Raw genomic sequence first — 15,575 nt, forward strand, 5'->3', positions numbered from 1 at the left:
AGAAATTAGAATGTCTTTTCTTTTTTAAGTTATGGGGTTTTTTTCAGAGATTTTGTTCCAACATGAGCTTCATAATTTTGAGCATATTGTCACTTAATGTTCCCTTGCAAGATTTGTGTAGGTGACACTTCAGCAAAAACCATCCCCAAAGAGATCTTCTGGGTTGAAAGCAGTTTGTCTCTGTTCCTGTAGTTGAATTAAACTCTCTCAGTAAAGTCAGATGTTGTTTTTCTAATTAACCTCTAGACTCTTATATACCTTCACTCCAAACATGACAAATTGACTATCTGGGAAGTCATTAGAGAGAAGAATCACCCCAAGAAACAAAATAGAATGGTCACGTTTTCTCAGTTTGTCTTACCTACTCCTTTGTGTAGTAATGCTCAAAACCCAAAAGGTTTACCAGCTAAAGATTGCCTCACAGTTTTAAGTAGACCTCAGCAAGCAATAGTAATAACAGCAACAACAATAACAAGAGTAATAGTTAAAATTAGTTCTTAAGGGAGATGTTGAATCTGCATGTGACAAAGCAAATGATGAACAGCCTGTCAGATTATTTTCAACATCTCTGTGGTGTGACTCCTCTAGTTTCATGCTGCTGATTATGGCCTCACTATTCTAAGTTTCTCTCAGTGAGTGATCTGTCACTGGGTTTTATTAGATTTTTTTTAGAGCAGATGGCTGATTGTTTTTACCTGGAGAGCTGCCACTTTCTTTAGATGCATCTTGGTTTTTATGGTAGCTTAATTTATGTGTTTACTTGAGAAATAAGTAACCTAAATTACAAGGGTGTAATAATTTCACTGACCTCAGAAAAGGAAATAGATTTGCTTCATTATCTGAAAACAAAAATAAATACAATTTAGTCCATTGGTAAATGGACTGCTAGCTTATGAAAGAAACAGCCCAGGTTATTACAAAGTTCTGGCATCTGTGATAGAGTTTCATAGCTGGTTGCTGTATATTCTGCTTTACATCTCAGCTTGCAGAGCTACATCAGGGATAAAGTTGCTCTGTGTTACCATTCACCTGTATATATGTCTAGATTTCTTAGTTCTGCAGGTTGCCTTCTGTGTTCATGAATTGAAATAACTCCTTGTTTGTTTATAGCAGCTTGTCCTTTTCCTCCTGCTTCCTCTGTCCTGTTTAAATAATTCTGCTCTGGCTCATTGTAAAGCTGACAGATACTCAGATGTTAATCACACAGATAAGGATTGGTCTTCTATTGGTGACCTGACCAGCAGTATTTTCTGGCTTGTCTTTGGGCCACAGTTTAAGGTTAACAATAAATAAATAAAAGCTTACAGGGAAGTACACACAATTTGTAAAGACTCCTTCATAGCCAGCAGTGAGTACAGATAAATCCTATTTTAGTTGGAAAAGACCTTTAAAATCATGGAATCCAACTGTTAACCTAACACTGCCAAGTCCACCACTAAACTATGTCTCTCAGCACCACATCTGCATGGCTTTTAAATACCTCCAGGGATGGTGACTCCACCACTTCCCTGGGTAGTCTGCTCCAGTGCCTGACACCCTTTTCAGTAATTTTTTTTCCTTAATGTCACATTTGAACCTCCCCTGGTGCAACTCAAGGGCCATTTCCTCTTATGCTATCTCTTGCCATGTGGATGAAGAGACCAACCCCAACCTCACCACAACCTCCTTTCAAGTAGTTGTAGAGAGATAAGGTCTCCTCTCAGCCTCCCTTTCTCCAAACTCGACAACCCCAGTTCCCTCAGCTGCACTTCCTAATACTTGTGCTTTAGAAGCTTAATTTTGAAAACTTAAGCTCTGACCTGCAGCCCAGGGAGAGACAAGGTTTGTGTTGGACCTTGTGAAACTCCATTGCTCTGCATAAGCCATTAACAACAATAATGCAAATTTTGCCCCAGTCAGACATGCTCATGAAAATGTTCTCTGCCTTCTACAGAGCTGTTCAATGAAGTATGAATGCTCTTGCTAAATTCTGCTCTTGTGACTTCCCCTTTACTTGAATGGGGCCCCAGGTTCTGCAAACATGACAAAGAAGCCATGCTGAAAATTTAACACAAATCCTAGGCCTGTTAATAGGACTGAATCAGTATGTTAATTAATTAGCTATGTATGCCACCCTGGGTACACTAATTAGAGATACATCCAGGTAGCTGGCACCAAGTCTAAGTTGACTGGTACTCCTTAGCAAAAACAAACCAGGATTTTCCCTTGTGGTACAGACAAATAAGGGTACAATGCATCAAGTGTGCATTTCTAACCAGCAGATAATGCCCAAGAAGAATAACTGTGTAGTAATCCAGGCCATTTCATTTTTTCCCTTTTTTCTTTCTTTTTTTTTTTTTTTCTTTTTCTTTTAAACTGACTAGGGAATCCCCATTTTATCCTTTTTACACAAATTTAGCATTAAAGTTTCTGTTCTCTGTAATCCCCGTGGACCTCCTGTCAGTGTGAAATACACATCTATTTCTTTTCTTTTTGATCTTAACACTTGTAAGTAATAAATAATTGATGGCCAAAGGAATTCTGGGAATATATTCAGCCTTAAATTGAGCACTAAACTATTTGCAAATGTGCTTAGGCTCTAGCCCAAAAGATACATCAAAAGAATGTCAATTGGATACTGGGAAGTGAAGTGCCATGATATGTTAGAATTAGGAAACATAACATGTAAGTAGAGAGAGATAAGAGCTGTCAGGTCTACTACCAGTAGTAACAGAAAGAAGTATGTTTTTTATGAAAGGCTATAAACTAGTGTTCAAGCTAGACCACACTTTCACCCCAATAATGATACTCCAGACCGTATTCAGGGAACACCTTGGTTTTGACTGTTGTCTTGAAACTGGGGCTTGACAGTGCATGAAGCCAGGAGACAGCTACAACTGAGTCTGAATGGCCTGTGAAATAAATCTATCAGAAAGAACTGGGGTATGTTTACTGCAGTGCCCAGCCAGCTTTGGCACTGATGACAGATTTACTGTGGCAGTCTTATATCACTGTGGCTACAAGCCCCAGCATCAGATTGGTCAGCAAAATGATAGTTTGTGCTGCTGTGGGTAGACTCTGGGGTCTGAGCTAATCTGGCTACACCTGCATGCCTGTACTTGCACCAGAGACATGATCCAGTATCTGGGTATCTGTGAATAAATTTAGATGTTGGATGATGTTGGCTTTGCCTCTGAAACTAAATGTTTTTAGTTCTTCATGGGTCATATTCTCTTGGAATCCATTTCCAAGCAGGCAAGAGGTAATGGCAAGAAAGAGTGAGGATGTATTTATTTACCAGTGGTCAATCGTGCTTGACCAACCTAGTTGCTTTTTATGGTGTAATGGTTGTCTAAAAAGATGAAGGTCAAGTGATAGGTGCAATAAATATTGTATTCACTAAAGTTTTTGACATCATGGCATTCTTATCTGCCAGCTGAGGAATCATAGGTTAGATGAATAGACTGTTAAATCACTTGAAAACTGCCTGGACAGTCTGAAGAAAAATTCTCAATGGCCTGACACCCATTTGGTGGCTGGTTAGTAGTTGTGCATCACGGGGCTGATACTGGGGCTGACATGGTTCAGCATTTTCATTGTGTTCAGCGTTTCATTGTGAGAATGCACCCTCAGAAAACTTATGCCTGATGCTAAATTATAGAGGAAATTATTAGCTTTAGAGCTTCAGTCCAGATCCTGGACCTAGAGACATTCTGTAAGGTGCATGGAGCTTGGAACCCAGAATAGAAAAACCTCATGCAATAATACAGACTGGGAACCTACTGCTAGAGCTGGAAACTGAGTGCAGATTTGAAGGTAAGTGCCACAAGTTTGCACCTTGTGAGATTCAAACTGGACATCAATGGGACTTCTTCATTAGCAGGACAATAAAGCACTTGAATACATCATTGATTGAGAATATATTGGTGGAGTTGTGGAATCTCAATGCTTGGAGTTTTTCAAGACTCAGACAAAGAAAGGCATGGCTGATTTGATCTGGAGTTGGTGATATCCTTGCTTGGAGTGGGAAGCTGGTTCAGATGGCTTTCCAGAGCTGATTTTTCAGTCCATTTTCTCTGTTTCTATAATATTTGTCACAAGTGATTTTGCTTGTGATCTCCCCAGATCTTTTAGGCTTTTCTTGCTTAACAGCATCTTGCATCTGTGCAAACTGGACATCTTTGACCACGGGTGTAGATCACAGATGACTATGCATTGTTTTTTTCCAGAAGCTGCTCTGCCTTCTGGTGCTATGGGAAGCTATATCATCCATGATGTGTTACATCAGGCTCAGAGATTCTCTTGTGTAAGGCAATTTGCAGTGGCTGTTTCAAAGCTGCACATGTGGAACATTGCAAAGAGAATGCTGCACCCATGTTCATCGGGCAAGCTCATGGTTCATCTGTCATGATGATGGAAGACTGTCATGATAGTTAAACAGAGTTTACTGATCTGTAGTTTTCCTGTCAGAGAATACTGACTTGTGCAAAGTAAAAAGTTCTTGTGGACTCTCTTGATTAAATGAAAATGGCTTGGACAGATTTCTCATCTTCAAAACTTCAAGAAAAGGTTTTTTAGAAGTCATTGAGACACCAGCAGTTAGCAATTTTCATGTGAAAACTGCCTTATGATACAATTTTTCTGACAGATCTTAATTATACTAAGATATTTGAATGAAAAAGGGCCATAGTTGGTATGAAACATTAAAAAAAATGTTCTTATTGGTTCACTAGTGGATTAGAGTACAAGACTTTGCTCTTTGAGTTTTGAAGTACTGAAATTCCCGTAGGATGGGAAACCTCTTCCTACTGCTTGTTAAAGAAAATCCTGCATTAGATTGGGGTGTCACAAAATAGACTTGTTGAGATGGGGGAACAACATCCTGTATTTTGATTTCCTACATTTGCTGCATCCTGACACTAGTGCAAAAAAGTCACTTGGAACAAGAAGCATTTATCTAATTCTTAAATGTATTCACTTTGGTTGTGTTCATACCTATTTCAATGCTTGATTTTCTGCAAATGTTCTCAAACTAAGCTGCTGATGGGAATGTTCACTGAAGTAGCAAATGTGTATATGCATATTCAAGTGTGTATGCAGAAAATTATATCTAAATATATATATAAATATGCAAAACACAAGCTTTTTCATCAGCTGTATAATTTGTGCACTCATATAAGCAGTGATGGCCTGAATTTGCTGATGGATGTTTATAACAAACTTGCTGAGGAATAGGTTACAAAAAGAGACTTCTTACAGATAAGTTTGAAAAAAGGTTAAAACTGAGATTGGGTAATGGTAGTCTCTGGAGAAAAAAGCATATGATTCAATTCTTTCTTTGCAAATGGGGTTTTCTGACACACTTTCCAGATTATGTAGATCATGAAAACATGGTCACCAATTCCACTGCCTCAATCTTTGATAAGCAGTGCAGCAGTGAGTAGTGTTGGACTGAAACATGAACTGTGAAAATTAAGCCCTTCACTAAAACACATCTGAGTAATTTAAGATTTTCAATGTGCAGGCTAAGGCTGCAGTTGCTGGTTGCTTTAAAATGACAAAAATTTGTGCTACTTGCTGCTGCAAGACACGATCCAGCTCTGGGCTGGAGGTTCTTGCTGCCTCCTTTGGGCTGTGCTGGTGGTTGGGTACTGAACCAGCTGAAAACAACTCAGCCCAACCAGGAGCTGATGGAGGCGAGAGGAATGGCTCTGCCTTGGCTTTCAGTGCTCAGTTTCCTGATGTGGAGATGGGAATGTGAAGCCAGAGGTGAGAGAGGTCAGGACTGTCTAATATTGGCAACCTCTCTCTAGGTTGGCCAAAAGTGAGTACAAAGCCAGCTTGAAAATGCAGCACCTGGAAGCACTGGTTAATCTCAAAATGTTAATTGTGAAATTTAATTTGTGAAATTTTCAGTCTGAAAACCAAATTCTGATGCAAGCACAAGGTTTGGCCAGGTGATCCTTCCAACAGGGCATTCTATGATTCTATGAAACTGAAGTGTCCAGAAGACAACACCCTATTGCTAGGCCATGTGGAAATGATCCAAAACTGTTTTTTTCTGTGCCTGACCCAACTCAAGGCAGTTTCTACCTTTTAATTTGTAAGGGAATTGCAATAGATCTGTAAGGTAAAATGATTTCCGTGTAACTCCTCTGACAACAGCGGAATTTCAACAAGTGTGGTTTCAACCATCAGAGCAACTGCATCAAGAAATGTGTTACAATGCTTCTCAAAGACCTGCAGGCAAGAACTAGCTTGGATTTACTAAATGAATGGTCAATAACAAAGAAGATAATCTCAGGTAACATGGAAAATCAGCAAGTAGCATCAGACTTGGGGGAGCTGCACAGCCCACAGCCATGGATTTCTGAGAAATGTCCAAGTGGCATTTCAGAACTACCTGCAATATTCAAAAAGACTTAGAAGAATAATCCCATTCAACAAGAGCAGGGTGTCTGACACAGTACAGCTATCAATACAGGTCCTTGAATTTTGGACAGACCATTGCAGATTCTAGCAAATCTTTCTGGCATCCCACAAGCTGATTTCTGTCTGTTGTGGAAGATGTGCTTCTTAGGAGGAGAAGGAAACAAAAAATTTCTATAAAATAGGTGAATCACTTAAGTGGAACTATGGTTTGACTGGTACTGAAGATGGTGAGAGCAAAGGATGAGGGAAAAATAGGACTGGTCTGCAAGAAAAGTGAGAAATGGGGGCTGATCTGCTTAGGAAACTGAGATTAGCACCAGAGATTGTAACTGAATACTTGCAACAGAACACAACAGCCACTAATACTGATTTTTTTTTTTCTGAATTTGAGGATAACATGGATTATTTAGAGAGTGACAAAGTTATGGGGCTCAAAAAAAAGCTCTTCTCACTCTGTAATCTGGAGTCTTCAGCTGACTGTTATGTTTGCCTGCCCTTCTAAAGTGAACTTATAAGTTCCTCCAAAAATAGCTTTCAATAAAACATGCAGAATCTGCCTCTCCATTCCCCTTTCCTTCCCATTGGCAAACAAAGCCCTGACAGACAAAAGCTTTCACTAGTGTAATGCCAACCCCCCCCCCTCCAAATTAATTTAAAAGGTAGCATGAAGGTAAAAAAAATAAAAATAATAATAATAAAAATGTTTATTCTGGGTGATTTTACCGTTATTACAACCTGAAGGCTGTATGAGCAAGTGTGCTCTACCTTCCCAATAAATGTATTACCTCTGAGGAATTAAGCAAAGCTGGATAAATGAGGAGTCTCAGGAGCAGTGAAAGGGAACACAAATAGGTCAGCTTGACTTCCTTGCAAGCAGCTCTGCTAATGTTTCAACACAGACATGAATTAGGAGAAGGAAGAGAAAACAGTCCTGATAAGTTTGAGTGATTGTGGAAGTACCTTTTGGAGGTAGAATTTTATCCTTATTATTTCCCTTTTTCTCTTGGGATCCTGTCTTGTAAAAATATAACATTTCACAACCCAAGAGCATTAGCCAACAACCGTGATTTAAATCAATAATTAGAAGTATCTCCACTTACATCTGACTATACAGTGACTTAGTATGGGTAAACAAACTCGTGTTGCATTGGTTTCTTTTATAATTTTTATCACCTTTTGTCTTCAGTCCCTTTTGTCCCTAAGACATGTTGCCTTGTTGTGCTTTGTGGGGAATTTCAAGCCAGGTAGCAGCTCCCCCCTTCACAAGCAGTTCTTTGACTTGAGTCCTTTCCCACCACATGCTGGGTCCTCAGTGGGTGCCATGACTTTGGCACAGGAAACAATAGCTGCCAGATTACCACAGCATTGCCTTCCCAGGGGCTGCCAGGTGTTGACCAAGGCAAGAGAAATGCATGTTGGTTTTCTTTCTCTCAGGGTCATCCACTCCCTTTCAGTTAAACAAGAGGTGAACCAGGCCCAACCAGTCCTAAGATGTCTGCTGATGTTTTCCAGCTGTGCATTTCTCACCTGCTTCTATTCTTTTTTTTTCACACATCCCCCCCTTCCTTCCCCTTTTTCAGGATGAAAGTGATGACAATGTGGGATTCTAAATACAACCCAGCCACTTGCAGGTTCTGTGATCTGCTGTGGGCTGTGTGAAATTTGCAGGCAGCAGCAGACCCGCTGGCAGTGCTGCTTTAGGTGAGAATCTGTTTAGTGCCTGCAGACAAAGTTAAAGACATACAAAGGCCCAGAGGGTAACACACTGAAGGAGATGATGGCAGCCTTAGCCTGGTATCCTCCCTCTGTTAACAGGTAACATCCCTCCTGGAAAATAACGAGTTCATTCAGTGGTAGATCTCAGAGCAAATTAGACACTCGAGCACACAAAGATTCATCAGACAAAGCATTTCAGGGAGTGAACACTTCCAGCCTCACAAGGGCACCCCTAGGGAGCACTTGATCCTAGCAAGGTAGCTATTTTTGTTATTTTTTTTAGGCTGTGGGCCTCAGACCTGCTGAAGCAGTCCCTTCTGCTCCCTCACCTCCTCCTCCTTCCATCCACTCCTTCCTACTCCCTTCTCCTTCTGCTGTGCTGGCACAAGCATTTGGGCATGTGGTGAAGTGCAAAGGGAGAGCTAATCTGGCTGAAAGAAACCTGGCTGAAAAAGAAGGGGTGGAAGGGGGGGGGGGGGTTGGACAGCTCAGCTCCCTGCTCCGATTTATTTGCAGCAACCTAGGAGGTCCAAGGAGGAATAATGTAGGAGCAGGGACTCATTAAGCAGATAGAGCTGCTCAAAGTAATGCCCATCAGGCTGTGGTAGGGTTTCCTTTTCATGACGACTTCTTTTTGTTCCCGACAAGGAGACAGCACAGCCCTACTTTCATTTTCTTGGAGAGAAGGTAGAAGAAATTGCCTGCCTGAGCTATCAATGTGTGCTTGCAGCCCAGAAAGCAAAGTGTCCTGGGCTGCATCAAAAGAAGCACAGAGAGCTGGTCCAGGGGGTGATTCTCCCCCTCTGCTCTGCTCTTGTGAGACCCCACCTGTAGCACTGTGTCCAGTTCTGGAGTCCTCAACATAAGAAGGACACAGAGCTCCTGGAACATGTCCAGAGGAGAGCCACTAAAATGATCAGAGGGCTGGAGCACCTTGCCTATGAAGACAGGAGAGAGAAGTTGGGGTTGTTCAGTCTAGAGAGGAGGAGGCTCTGAGTGACCTTACGGTGGCTTTCCAATATCTGAAAGGGGGCCTACAGGAAAGATGGGGTAAGGCTTTTTGCACTGGTGTGTAGTGAGAGGAGAAGGGGAAATGGTTTAAAACTTGAAGATGGGAGATTTAGGTTAGATATAAGGGAAAAATTCTTTCCTGTGAGGGTGGTGAGATGCTGGCACAGGTTGCCAAGGAATTGTGGCTGCCCCCTCTCTGGAAGTGTTCAAGGTCAGGTTGAGCACCTGGCCTGGTGGGAGGTGTCCCTGACCATGCAGGGGGGTTGGAACTGGATGATCTTCAAGGTCCCTTCCAACACAAACCATTCTATGATTCTGTGATTATAAAGCTCAGTTTAAAATCACAGTTTTCAACTACTGAAGCTCTGCATGGTTTGAACCTCAGTATGTGCCACTTAGTTCAAAGCACTGATAAGAGAAACCGGTGGACCATTACAGAATCATCTATGAAAAGGGGAATGCCTCCTTGGTTTGCATCAAGGAGTACCCCATTTGTACCCAGAAAGTTAATGGTATTTGTAAAATATCCTAATGCTTTTTTATTGTGGTTTTAAATAGTATCATTATGTTTATTTATATATATTTTATTTTATTTTATTTTATTTATCATTATGTTTATCTTTTATTTTTAAATCCAACTTATCTCCTGGCCTGAAGAGATAACTGGAGGCTGCAGAGATGTTTTCAATGAGTCAGCCTGAAAGTTACTCATGGGATCTGAGGTCACACAAGTGCTGTAGAAAACATGACAGAGGGCTCAAATATACCCAGTAGCTTCAGGCACTGGGTTAAAGTGAAATAATGCTTCAAAACTAAGCCCTGGCCATCAGGCAGTGATTCCAAACCACTGACCTAAGACCTGTGGGCCTCCACATAGTAAGTGAAGACAGATATCTCAGAGGGCATATGTCAGTGTGCCTGAGGCAATTCTTCTACTGTGTGTAATGAACCTAAGGGAGGAGGAAGCCTGTGGGCTGAGAAAGAAGCTCATGGGGTAGCTGACAAGAAGTGATGGATGAAGATGTGTCTGAGCCCAGGTACCTGATTTGGAATTGCCTTGGGGGTGTCTCTCTCCATTACAGATCAAGAATACTGTGCTCTAGGGTAGTGATAGGTGGACTCTTAAATGGAAAAATACAAGCAGCCCCTGAGTGAGAACCAAATGCCTGCCTTCTGGAGATGTTCATGCCTAAGGAGTCCAGATTCATGCTTACTTTCTCTCTGGCCTGTTGAATGTTGTCTTCTTTGTATCTCAGTGTTCCAGCTGCAGTAGGAGATACATGGGAGTGGGACCAAGCACTTTATATTCTGATGGCTGGGATATCTTGTTAGAGAAATTGGAGCTGTGGTAAAAAGGAGTCTACTTCTTTAACATCTTAGAAGAGTGCTGCAGACACTGAGTTATGACACAAAAGGCTTCCACCGTCTTCTCTAGATTGTGTAAGATGCACTTGGATATACTGAGATAAACTTTTGGTTTGTTTTGGTTTGGGTTTTTTTTTGTTCCCCAAGGGAGTTTTGCAGGAAGCGTGGAAGCCATTTTGAGTCAGTCTTTAGAGACTCTGCATGTTTCATTTTATCCATACCTCAGGTACATTTGTGTGCCAGAGTGGTGACAACAGTTGAGACTGAGATATACACACACACACATACATATATATGTATGTATTTATATATATATTATTTTATATTTATGCATATATATATATTATATATTTATTTATATATGTATTTAGTTAGTTCCTGTGGCAGCTATTTGGTAGTTAGTGCTGCAGTACCTGGTCAGAATCACTATCTGATAATAATTTCCCCCGAACTGGTGATTTAGGTGGGGAGGATCTGGCCTTTTGTCTATTAGGCAGGTATTTATTTTTTAAAAAACTGTATTGTGTTAGAGAAATACAACCTAGAACTAACCTCTTGTGCTATGTTTTTTTCTCATTCCAGCAGGAATGGTGGAGGGCAGAGGTGTGATGCACAGAGATAAGCCATGACTTCATTTTAGAAAGTAAAGGTTTACAGAGTGATGATGCTGTGGCTGTGTTCCTGCCATGTGCTGGGCAGATTGTGTCTGCTGGATCATCTTTAAACTATTGCCTCACTCAGTGTAACTCTGAGCTTCTGAATTACATTTGAATCTCATATTTCATCCATAAAGCTGTGAAGGAAATGAATTTTTCAAACAGTAAGAAGCATTTCTCTTTCCTATTTTTTTCATGCTGATTCCCTACCTTTCCTGAGGGAACTAGAATGTCTGGATTAAGTGGAAAGGTAATAGTGGGTCTGCAATAAATAGATAAGACTAAAAACTGTAAAGGGTGCAGCTGCTTGATTGCATCTGCTTATTTTGTCAGTCTGTGATAGCCACTTTCTTGTTGGGCTTTGAGATTATTAGTTCTAAATCTTCACCTTATTCCTTGCATCTACTGATAGTCCTCCTTACTTTCAACCTCATGATGTGATACTCAGCTGCTGTAAGGATAGCTGACTTCATAAAAAAACCAAAAAACCCAAACCAAACCCAAACAACAAAACCAAAATAGCTGAAGAAAGGCACTGCACCCACACAAGTATGATAGTAGTACTTCTCCCCTGTCTGCTCTAGAGAGTTGCTACAAATCCTAAATTTTTCTCGAAGGGGGATTATAGGCAAGAGGAAATTTGGTATGCAAGGAGTCCAGTGGCCATGCACATCTTCCTCATTTGGGGGTCTGCTTACAGTGAGGGTAAACACATTCAATTGAGCTTTGATCTGGTTTGCTTAGGCAACAAGAAGGGTGAAGAGATCAATGGAAGAGCCACCCACTTGGTTAATCACCCACAGCCCACTCCATGGTGCTGCCTCGTCACTGCTACCCATGGCTGAGATACAGAGATTAGGAACTGTTTGCATGTGTTTACAGGTGCTGCAATTGTTGGTTTTTTCCCCAGTTGCAGAACAGAGCTGTTGCTTTGTGGTTGTGTTGTGTGGTGTGAAACCAGGTGTCCACAGACATGAAAGTTTTTGTTTTCGCAAATGCTGACGCAAGATGCAGACTTGAAACATGGGGGGTTGCCTTTATATGTTAGGAACATCAAAACATTTTGTTATTCCTAAGCAAAATTCCATACTTTGTTGAAAAGTCCTGTTTAGTCTGTTAGTTGGTGTATATTTAACCCCCCCACAAAAAAAAAGTAAGTGTAGATGGATGCAGGGAAGCATCAGTGTAGACACAGGAGCTGAGAGGGAAGAAGCAGCCAGGAGTATTTGAGAAAATCATCTTTTTCCCCATAGCAGATGGATTTCCTTTGGTATCTCCTAAACAGAAATATTAAGTTTTGATGGTGACTGAGCTTGTATAACTTAGAAACACTGATGGTGGCATAAATCTATGCTGGCTGAGGAAGAGAAGTAAACCAAAAGTGTGAATCAATGAACAGTTGTCAACAGGACAACTACCACAGGTCTGAGCTCTCTGCAGTAGGTGACTGCTGTTGGATGTTGGACCTGTAGGCTTGGGAGTCAAAACAACATCCCTCACTCAGCATTTTTATTGCTGAATATAAGAGTGCTTATAGTGAATTAAGTCCAAGTAGAGATTTTGGAGATTCTTAATCAGTTTTAATATTCAGTTGCCCAATAAAGGTGTATTTGGCTGAATTAGAAGTAAGGTTCAGCTCTGGTTTTTGTGAATCTTTTTGTGGAAAGACCTTGGAAAAGGAAACAGCCCATTCCTGTGTTGTGAGAAAGAATATGTCAGTTTTTTTGTGCTACTGAAGAGAATTAGCCCCTGGCCTCCATGGAAGGCTGAGCTTTCACCTCCAAGTACCAGTGCCAGCCTTAGAGCCCTTTGGTGTGTGACTTGTTGTAACCTGAAAAATTCACAAGATTTTCCTCAGTAGCTTTTTTTAAAAACAGTTCTGCTGCTAGAGAAAGTTAAACACAGTCTCAGAAAGATATTTTGTATAAATAAAAGGGGTTTAGGAGATGAGGAATGGCAAGTTGCTTTTAATGGTGCTTCAGACCAGCTAGTGCCCTATTCCTGCAGCACAGCTTGGTGAGATCCCATTTTGGGCCTCTGAGGTTGATCCTGTCACGTGCACTTTGGATCTCCATGATCTTAGACAGCTGTATTCAGCTACAATAAATGTTTTCTCAAAGCCTGATTAGATCAGAATGATGTTTGTGTTGTATGTGACAGTGCTTGTGGTGACTCGGAGAACCAAAGACCTTGTCTCCACAAAGAGGCTTTTTGATATCTCTGGTCTGGCTGATTAACAAATGCATTTAGTTACTGGAAAATTATGTTGCTGCTTTGTTGATGTGTTGACTCATCTGATGTATTTTAAAAGAAAACAAACAACAAACTGATTTGCTTGTCCAAACGAGTCTCGCTGACATATCTGGGGAGGTAGGCTGGGCTGGAGGATGTCAAGATCATCTCTCATCAGCTTTTTGATCTCTTGTTTGCTTCACAGTCTGTATGAAGAAATCAATGTATTAACCATCAACTCTTCTGGATCTCAGGTGGTTTCACTTGGCATTTCTGTGACAAACAGATCTGTGCTTTATGAACAGCATGTTATGGGAAACCCACCAAACCATGAAACTTGAGCATGTTTGATATTGATAAAAGCTACATTGCACAGAAGTTTTCTGAATAGCATTTTAATGACTCAGCCAGTAATAGGAGAAAATACTCCGTTCAGTGCATGGAAGACAAGAAGTTTCCAAGTTAAAGACAGTCTGCAGGCAATTTTATTCAAGGATGGAAACCACTGGAGAGGAGTCATTCAAAAGAAAGTGAATGTGCACTTCTCATGGCAGGAGTGGCTCTTATACACGTGGAGCTAGGTTATTGTTTGCAACTTAGAGTATCCCTGGAGGAACTTAAATCTGTCTTTTTTTGTGTCTCATCAGCCTGAAATGCCTTTTTTTGAAAGTGGCTGTAATGCATTTTGTTTCTATGCAGATAATTTTGAGTGGCCATACATGCTCCAACAAGGAAAAATTCATCACGGTGTTGCTGCATTCTGCACTATTCTGCTGGCTTTCTGTAGCCATTTTTTGGCAACTTAAGCAAGCAGTCCTTGAGGTAGTGGCACCTGAGAAGTTTGTTCTGCTATGTTAATTTGTTGTTGTATAATAATACAGCTGTGCTGATGCTGCAATCTCTCTGTGAGGGCAAGACTTGCTGTTCTCTGTAAGCTTCTTGGCTATTTTCTTTAAGCAACTACTGGAAATGTTTACATCTTTCAGACCTCTACCCTTTACTCAAACCCTTTACTTTACTGGTTGAAGATACCCAGTGAGTTACAGTTGGAGGGAGGGGAGAAACTGTCAGATAATACAAATTTTTTTCCTAAGAATACAAAACTGAAACCCCAAAGAAGGTATTTGAAAGTGAATACTACAGTTAGTATAAAATCTTGGGAAATGTAGCTGACTATGGTATTCTCCTTTCTTCATTTTCTTAAATTTACAAGACATAACTCTCTATCACTGTTATTGTTTAGGATGATGGAGTAGTTCCTCCTTAGATACTTACTAGTTCTTCTTTTGTTTTTTAGTTTTCTTCAGAAGTGCAGGGGTAAAATCTCCTGATGTAAAAATATAGCTCCTGGTATATTATTTTTCAAATTAGACACACAATGTTTGGCAAATTCTGTGGTACAACATCACAAAGTACACAGAATTAAGTATAGGAAACAAAATGTTGTGTTCCATTTTAGAACCATGTAATTCAGTTACGTCACTGTATATACACACATACTCTGTATGCAGAGTTTTACTGTATAGTTAATAACTAGATTTCAAGGCAGATACGTGTGTTAACAGAGGTGAAAGTGAGCATGAGTTTACTAGAAGTCTTCTGGCTTTTCTTGAGTTTAAAGAACTGCTGCTATCATAAATTATGAATGTTCTATATAGTAACATTTCTCTTAGACAACTATCTAAATAAACTGGTATTATTTACGTAGGTGTCAGAGTGACTGCAGTTGATATTCTCAGCTAAAACTGGGTCCTGGGTCATGCTGGACTGGCTTCAAATTTCAGAGTGTTATTTGCCAAGTGGAAAAGGGTAATTTCTCAGCTGGGGTAAGCTGAAGTTGTTAGAATTCAATTTTAAAGGCAAAGAATCAGAGTGATTTAAAATAAGCTTCGCATATCTTCTAACTCAAAGAGACTTTCTAAGGCATTCAGCTACCATGGTGATGAGTGTGGTATAAATAGAAAATAGATTAGATAGAACCCAGAATGTTTCCGAGTAGATCTAAATTAACAGTGGCTATTCAAGAAAAAGAGGTAGGAAGTCCCCTAATTTAATAAAACACACACCAATTTAAAGTGTTTTATATAGAGACAAAGGTAGGGAGCATTTGATAATATGGCTGGTAATACAATACCAACAGGAGTATTGTATTCTGGTTCTGTTCAGCTGCAGCACAGAAAAAGC

This window comes from Calypte anna, chromosome 2, assembly GCF_003957555.1.
Source record: "Calypte anna isolate BGI_N300 chromosome 2, bCalAnn1_v1.p, whole genome shotgun sequence".
In the NCBI taxonomy this organism is placed as follows: Eukaryota; Metazoa; Chordata; class Aves; order Apodiformes; family Trochilidae; genus Calypte; species Calypte anna.